This window comes from Myotis davidii, unplaced genomic scaffold, assembly GCF_000327345.1.
Source record: "Myotis davidii unplaced genomic scaffold, ASM32734v1 scaffold134, whole genome shotgun sequence".
Classification (NCBI taxonomy): Eukaryota; Metazoa; Chordata; class Mammalia; order Chiroptera; family Vespertilionidae; genus Myotis; species Myotis davidii.
The window spans coordinates 1,588,118-1,597,592 of record NW_006288853.1 but is presented as its reverse complement, the minus strand read 5'-3'; positions in this window follow the sequence as shown (position 1 = coordinate 1,597,592).

Below are 9,475 nucleotides of genomic sequence, written 5' to 3'. Positions count from 1 at the left end.
AGAGTGTATGAAAAGTGCACTGGGTTTTGGCTCAGAAGTGATAGGTGTCAATTCTACTCACAGCCTATTGACCAAAAGTGGTTACACTCCCCCATCTGATAGCAAGGGACCTGAGAAGTGTGGGGAGCTCATGCATATACTCTGTGTGCAGCCACTCTGATGGCTCCCCCTTGGGTGGCATGACTTGGGTAAATTCATCAGCCTGGGGACTCAGGGGTGCAGGCTCAAAAGCCTATCATGTAAAGGTACCACATTACATGCAGGTTCACATTAACCTAGCGCATCAAGACTGATATGTAGAGCCAGAATACCGACTGTTTTTTGTTGTTGCTGTTAATCCTCACCTGAGGACAGTTTCCCATTGATTTTTAGAGAGAGTGGAAGATAGGGGGAGAAACACAGAGAGAGAAACATCGATCTGAGAGAGATACATCGATTGGTTGCTTCCTGCAACCAAGGTACATGCCCTTGACCTGAATCAAACCTGGGACACTTCAGTCCATGGGCCAATGCTCTATCCACTGAGCCAAACTGGCTAGGGCTTTTTTTTTTTTTTTTTTTTTTTTTTTTTGAGAATACCAATTCTTCTTTTTTGGAGGGGTAACAATTATATGTATTTATGGGCCTGTTTGTTATAAATTTGTGGTTCTAACCACATATACAATATACACATACACAATATTTACATATAAACAAATATATATACCTCCAAATAACTGTTCTAGCTAATATGAGGAAAAATTATTTGTTTTTCTGTACCTTAAAAGTTCAGTATCATAGTAATATATTATTGATATAAGAATTTTATTAAATAAATATTAATAGGTCATACTTCTCTTGTACTCCCATTTTCTACCACAATTTTCCCTGAAAATCTTTTACATTATGCAGAACTTGATAGAATACCAATTCTTAATTTTAGATGAGAAATGTAACCACAGAATGGTTTAGATCGGAGCATTTTCTCCCCATGGGCATTTCTGTTTGGTGCATTTCATAATCAGAAAGCTGCTTGGTGACTGTGGAGCTAAAACAAGGAGTCAGCAAAATGGACCTAAAGGGCAGATGCCATCAAGATATGATCAGCTGTCCACTTACACAACGCATTAGAATGCCCTCGTACTGCACTTCATTTACTTGAATTTAACTTAATACGCTCAAGGCAGGGCCAAATGTGATTATAGTGTTAAAATATACTTATTTATGAAACAAAAAAGGAAAGCAAAGAATATTTTAAAAAGAAAAAAAAGGGAAGGAAACTTTTACTTTTGGAACAACCATGATCCCTAGTTCAAGACCACACTTTTATCTAGCACTCAAGAAAACATTCCAGCACTGGAGAAAAACTGGTATAACGGTCCACTATGTTTAATAGGTTATTTAAAGGACTTTCAAGGATAATTTTGACAACACCCAATTTTTGCCTTACACACCACGGTAGCCTGACTCCAAAACGCTCTCAAGGATCCCCGCCGTCTGCTGTTCAGACCCTTGTGCCCCGCCTTCCCACACATTCTATTGGTCTGTGTGACCAATAGAATATTCGGAATGGGATATCCCTTCTGAGATTAGGTTATAAAAGACTATCTGCTGTTCTGGTCGACTTTTGTGTGTCTCTTTTCTCTTTCCTCCTCTCATCACTTGCTCTGTGGGAAGCCAGCTGCCCATCATGAGCAAAGATCCGAGGCACCTGACCAACAGCCACGTGAAAGAGGTTGGAAGCAGATCCCCAGCTCATCAGGCCTCAGATGCCCGCAGTCCTGCTGACACCTGGATGGCAGCCTTCTGAGACCCTATGTCGGAGGCACCCAGCTAAGCTGTGTCAGATCCCTGACCCACAGGAACCGAGAAAATAAATGTTTGATGTTTTAAGTCACTAAGTTGTGAGGTAATTAATTTTGCAGCAACAGATAACTCATAGGCATGCTATCTTTTTAATTTTATTATGAAAATTTCAAGCATACACCCAAGTAGAGAGACTCATATAATGAGCTCTCATGAATCTACCAGATTCAACAATTTTCAACTCATGGACAATTATTTATATCTCAACCCACTTCCCTGGCCCCCTGGATTATTCCAAAGCAAATCTCACTCAGACATCCTAAGTTTTTTCATTGCAAATATTTCAGTACTTAGCTCTACTAGTAAAATATAAGGGCTCTTAAAAAAATAGTAACCTCAATACCAATACACATCTATGGAAGACAGACTCTTAGGGTGACCCCCTGATTCCTGCCGCCTCCAGTGCTTGTAACCAATGAAGTACAATAAAGATGATGGGGCACATGTGATTATGTGGACATGATTACGTTACATTAGACGGTAGCACTGGTCTCGTTGGTGTCTCTTTCTCCCTTGCTGGCTCTGAAGAAGCGAGGTCCCATGCTGGGGAACTCTAGAAGCAATCACAGGTAGCCTCTGGGAGCTGAGGGCAGCCCCGAGGCATAGCCAGCATGAAGACGAGGCCCTCAGCCCTGCCATAGCGAGGGATGAATTCCGCCAACCACCCGAGTGAGCGTGGAAGCAGCTCTTCCTCCTCAGCTGAGTGTTCATACAAGACTGAGACCCCAGCCCACCCTGACCCCTGACGACAGCCTTGCAGAGGCCCCAGCTAAGACAGGCCTGGTCTGCTGACCCACAGAAACATGTGAAATGTGTGGTTTTTAAGCCATGGAGTTGGTGGCGATTGCTGTGCAGCAATGGAAAACTACTACAACGTTGAAAAATGAGAAACAAGCTACACTAATAGAAGAGAAAATGCAAATTGACCGTACCTTTGTGACATCCACCAACCAATCAGGAGTATGCGAATTAACCAAATAAAGATGGTGGGTTAATTTGCATACACAAATTAACAGCCAAGTGGCTAGGGCAGGACACTTGTGTTGTTGCCATGGCAATGATGCAAGGTCCCGCCCCGCCCCAGCTGCTCTGGGCAGTGTGGGAAGGCAGAAAGGTGGCTCCGGCAGGAGCGAAGGCAGTGCTGGCAGCCAGGGGAAGGAAGGCCCATTCTTGCATGAATCTCTGTGCATCAGGCCTCTAGTGACTTAATATTATTGAGTATCCAGTTAGTATTTCTACTTCCCTGGTTGTCTCACATATTTTTTACAGTATTTTTCTAAGACCCGATGACTTTAGCCTGCACTCGTGTGAGATGTGAGTCCACTGTATGTAACCTGCCTCAGCACAGTTGAGCCTCTCTCCCAGGTCTGACCTGGCTGTGCCCTCTTATCTCTCTGAGTAGCCTTTCCCAGACCCTCCACTGCTGACCAGCCCTGTCTTTCCACTTTGATCAGAATACAGTCAAGCCATTCTATTCCTTTAACATTGTCAGAAATTGCCAAATACTCCTGAGGTGGGGGCAGAGGGCAAAAGTGACCACCTGGTTGAAAACCACTGCTTTAGGTTGACCTTGTTTTTCTCTTCTCTTTTAAAAAATACTTTGAACCCTCAGAGGGTAGACTACTTCTTTCCAAGTTCCATTCAGAGTGGGAACCCCCCTTGCTGTTACTCCCATGTGTTCTGAAAGTTAGGTGTCCGTTTAGGATCCGAATTCACAGCCTGTGGGGCACACCTGCTGGTCAGCAATCTGACATGACTGGTAAACTGTACTTCACTGTCTCCGTGTATAAGACACCGCGCTAGAAGTTGGCAGGTGGAGAGCCAGGGAACAGGCTGCAAAGGAGATTGGAGAGGAGCTTACAGCGCTCTCCAAGGACTCTAAGTGGGGAGGCCAGGCCCATCCTTTCATGAAAAGATAATGAGCACGTGCACTGGTCAGCGATTAGGGCCTATGCGTGGCAGAGACACTGAGAACCACGGCATTCAGGGGAGTACTGAGGGCCGAGGCTTAGAAAGACTGGGGCACGAACAACGATTTCAGGATGAAGTACAGGCATGTCCGGGTGTTGTCTGTAGTTTCCACATCTAGAAAGTAGTTGTTAGGTTCTGTGGTGGCAGAGAGAGAAATAAAAGAAAGTAATTCTTTAACAATCCAGTTGGAAGAGGTAGCATGTAAACACAAGGCCAGAGAAATAATACTGAAAGATGTTTTTTAACTATTAAAAAATACAGAAGGAACTTGGGAGTCATTCCCCGTGTATGAGACAGGGTAGAACTGTGGTTCTCTAAGTTTGGTTCCCGGACAAGCAGCTTCCCTACCATCAGGTGGGGGCTTGTTAGAAAAGCAAATTCTCAGCCCGCTCCGGGGAGGGATCAGAAATCGGTTTCTCAATAAACTCAGAAGGTGCTGGTGTGTGCTTAAGTTGGAGAACCACTGGTGACCAGGCCTCCAGATTTAGCCAGCGTTTTCTCCCAAGCAACAATTGTCTATGCAGCTCAATAACTTTTAAATGTGCATCGTCTCAAAATCTCCCTGACCATACCAGTATACTTGCTGCTTAGTGCAGTTTTGGAGGAGCTGGGGTTTTTGTTTGCTTCTAGTTCTGCTCGGCATAGAAAAATTAGCTGTGCTCAGGTGGGAGCTGTTCAGTAATGTGTTGGTAATAAACAGATTAGTTAATCAGCCATGATTTATTAATGACGAATTAATTATACCTGATTGTGCAGTTCTGCTAGCTAAATGGAGCTTTAAAGGAGTTATTTTATTAATCATCATGGTGCTAATTGCAGACACTTACAGAAGGATCGCTAATTAAACATGCAACCATATGCAGAACAAGTTGGGCTGCTGAGACCTGCAAGAATAAGAAACACTGATTTTTAGGGGAGCTAACACAAACTTTATTTTATGCAATATGAGGGAGCTGGCTTGGTAGTGTTAGTCATTCACTTCAAATTAATATTGTAATCTTTTCCCACGAGAATTGATCCCTACATCAAACAGCGTATAGCACTGTGGTGAGAGTCTGTCCAAGGGGAAGACTGTTCCGTCCTACTTTCTGTCTTACACACATGCGAACGGCTATCCTGCATCTTTGCTAAGCAGAGACCACTGATTGATGGGATGGGACTTAGAGCAGTCCTTGGTGCCAGAGAGCTCCAGGTGAGTGGGAGGTTGTGAACTCTCAGAGACCAGGCACACCCTCTGCATTGGACCACAGTAAGAGGATTCACAGCTTCGTGCCGTTGGAGCAGAAAATGAAACTACACCAGTGACGGCGAACCTTTTGAGCTCGGCGTGCCAGCATTTTGAAAAACCCTAACTTAACTCTGGTGCCGTGTTACATATAGAAATTTTTTGATATTTGCAACCATAGTAAAACAAAGACTTATATTTTTGATATTTCTTTTATATATTTAAATGCCATTTAACAAAGAAAAATCAACCCCCCAAAAATGAGTTCACGTGTCATCTCTGACATGTGTGTCCTAGGTTCGCCATCACTGAACTAGACCGTTCAGTCAAAGGGGCATTGGGTAAATGCAAAGAGAGTTAAAAACAGGAAAATGGTTTTCAATTTTTAGCTCAAATTGAAGCCATTTCATGCTTTTGTTGTTGTTTTGTTTGGAGTTATGCAGCATCTGAACACCACCCTCCTAGCACCCCGGACGGGGAGATTCTCACTGTGAGCAGCGAAGGAGGCAGTGCCCAACTCCCACCGAGGAAGCCAAAGCGGCCGGGCGCTACTCAGGCTTAGCCAAGTCAGAAAGGATCTTCTGCGAGCCGGACAGGTACCGTGGAGGTGGCTGGGGGCCCTTGGTCCCTGCAGTGGCTGCTCTATGAGCTGACCGAGGATCTGGTAGTTGGAGAAGCTGCTCAGAATAATGGATGCAGGAATATTTGTGTAATTTTGGTCTATTAGGTGATACAGTCAAGTCTGTATGGCATGAGCATATATGGTAAATGTGTGATGAGGATGATAAGGATGATGGTGATGACAAACGTCAAGGTTGTCCTGATTTTTTTTGGAATCCCCCATCCTGCACATTCCCTGGCCTGCTCATTGGATAAGATCAATCATGTGACACAACTCTGGCTAATGAGACATGAATACGTTTTCAGTTCAGGGAGCCGAGTGAGGAAAAGAACCTGGGGTAAGCCAGCTGTTGGCATGCATAGGTTTATTTAAGCCCCCAGTTTTTGGTCTGGCATCCCTCCCTCATATGTGCTTGGTGCCCCTGAGTCCAGAGATCTTCTGCTTCATATTCTCCAAAGAAAAAAAAATCTCCTGTTTTCCCAAAGGGAGGAGAGGGAATTGCCCAATGTGTGAAATTTGGCACATATATATTATATGTATTGTAACATGTGTATACAATGTATATCTACCATCTAGGTAAAGACAAAGAGTATTTCCATCACCCCAGAAGGCGCCTTCATTCCCCTTCAGTAAAAAACAAACACAACTTCTTATGCCTCATTCCATAAGAGAACCATTATTCTGAGACTTCTATCACCTTCAATTAGTTTCCTATTATTGGATTTTTATATATGGAACCACACAGTAGATGGTGTTTGGTGTTTGGCTTCATTCATTCAACCTAACTTTTTTGAGATTTATACCTGCTGTTAAGTTCTTTCATTCTTTTTCTTCTATACAATAGTCTGCTGTATAATTATGCTACAATTTGTTTATGCCTTCTCCAGGTGATAATCATTGAGGTTGTTTATGATGTGAACTGATGTGAACATTCTCATATGTCTTTTGGTAGACACAGACATTCATTTACCGTGGATAGCATATGTAGAAGTGTCACTGCTAAAGAAGGGAGAGGGAGAGAAAGATAGAAACCTCAAAGAATGAGAGAGAATCATTGATTGCCTCCTGCATGTTCCCTACTGGGGGGATCAAGCCCACAACCCAGGCATGTGCCCTTGACTGGAATTGAACCTGGGACCCTTCAGTCTGCTGGCTAACGCTCTATCCACTGAATGAAACCAGCTGGGGCTATTCACTTTCTTAATTATGTCTTTTATTGACAGAAATTATTTTAATAAAGCCTAATTTATCAATTTTATCTTTCATATTATTTTTGTGTGTGTTAATCCTCACCCAAGGATATTTTTTCCATTAATTTTTAGAGAGAGTGGAAGGGAAGTAGGCAGGGGAACAGAGAATCAAAAATGTGAGAGAGACACATCGACTGGTTGCCTCCTGCATGCACCCCAGTGGAAGCCAGGGATCGAACCTACAACCCTTGACAGAGAAATGAACCAATAACCTTTCAGTGCAAGGGCCAATGCTCTAACTACTTAGAAACACCAGCTAGGCCCATAGTATTTTTTATATCCAGTTTAAGAAGTCTTTCCCAACCTGAAGGATATGAAGATTTCTCCTAGGCTTTCTTTTACACAACTGATTATTTTACTTTTCATATAAAGATCTATGATTTATCTCAAATGAATTTTTATATATGGTGTGAGGTAAGGATAAAGGTTCATTCTTTTTCCATACAGATAACGAATTGCCTCAGTGCTGTGTATTGAAAAGAATCACTTTCCTCACTAAATTGCAGTAATGCCTGTGCCTTAAATCAAGTAACTCTCTGTGTGGGTCTTCTTCTGGACTTTCTATTCTGCTCTTCTGGCCTATTTCCCTATCTTCATATCAACACATTCTCTTAATTAATGTAACTTTATAGTCAGTCTTCGTACCTAGAAATGTAAGTTGGCCAACTCTTGCGGATGATGTCTTCGAAATCCTGCAAGATTGCATTGACTCTATAGCTCAACCTGAGGAAAGTGGATTTCTTAATATTCAGACTTCCCTCCAAAGACAAGGGAAACAAAAGCAAAAATGGGACAATATCAAATTAAAAAACTTCTGCACAGCAAAGGAAACCATAAGCAAAACAAAAAGGCAACCAACTGAACTGGAGAAGATATCTGTAAATGATACTTCTGATAAGGGGTTAATATCCAAAATATAAAAACTCATACAACTCAACAACAACAAATAAAATGAACAATCTGATTTAAACATGGGCAGGGGATCTGAATAGGCATTTTTCCAAGGAAGATATAGAGAAGGCCAACATGCATATGAAAAAATGTTCAACAGCACTAATTATTAAGGAAATGTAAATCAAAACTACAAGATATCACCGCACACCTGTTAGGATGACTATTATAAAAAAGACAAACAACAAGTATTGGCGAGGAGGTGGAGAAAAGAGAACCCTTGTACACTGTTGGTGGGAATGTAAATGAGTGCAGCCACTATGGAAAACAGTATGGAGGTTCCTTTAAAAATTAAAAATAGAACTACCATATGGTCCAGCAATTCCTCTTCTGGGTATTTATCCAAAGAATATGAAAACATTAATTTGAAAAAATATATGCATTCCACGTTCACTGCAGCATTATTTACAATAGCCTATATGTGGGGCTATCCATTGACGAATAAATGGATAAAGAAGATGCGGGATATAGGCAATGTTTGATTATCTTTTTATGGCTGAGTAACATATAATATTGCCATTTGTGATAACATCAATGAATCTTGAGGGTAGTATGCTAAGTGAAATAAGTGGATGGAAAAGGACAAAAAAACATATGATTTCACTCATATGTGGACTCTATATAAAGGCCTAATATGCAAATTGTCCCCTTGGAAGTTCAACCTGGGAGACCAGGAGTTCGATCGCTCGCTGTGACATGCACTGATCACCAGGGGGAAGGCCCTGGCTGGCAGCTGGAAGGTCCCGATTGGCTCTGATCGCTGGCCAGGCCTAGGGACCCTAACCATGCAAGAATTTCATGCACCGGACCTCTAGTATAAAATAAAAAAGGAATAAATACACTCAAAACAAAAACAAACTCATGGATATAAACAACATAATGATGGCTACCAGATGGGATGGGAGGAGTGATGGAAGGAAACTAGACTTTTGGTGGTAAGCACACAGTAGAGCAGCGGTTCTCAACCTGTGGGTCGCGACCCCTTTGGTGGTTGAACGACCCTTTCACAGGGGTCACCTAAGACCATCCTTCATATCAGATATTTACATTATGATTCATAACAGTAGCAACATTACAGTTATGAAGTAGCAACGAAAATAATTTTATGGTTGGGTCACAACATGAGGAACTGTATTTAAAGGGCCAGAAGGTTGAGAACCACTGCAATAGTGTATACAGATAATGAATTATAATGCTGTACAACCTGAAATTTATATCATGTTCTGAACCAATGTTACCTCAATAAAGTTAAAACAAGTGAACAAATGTGAGTCTCCCAATCAATGAACATGGATTATCATTCCAAATATCTGTCTTCTTCATTTTTTCTTAGCAATATTTTATAATTTTCAGTGTAGGAGTCGTATACATCTTTCATTACATTTATTCCTAGGTTTGAAATTTTTTCTGATGCTATCATAAAGTCTTTTAAAAGTTCATCTTCTTGAATTCTGAATATATAATTACAAGTGATTTTTATATTTGAACTTCTTTCCAGTGAGCTTTCTAAAATTTATTAATTCAGCACAGCTGGCGTGGCTCAGTAGTTGAGCATCATCAACCTATGAACCAGGAGGTCTTCGTTCGATTCCAGGTGAGGGCGTATGCTCC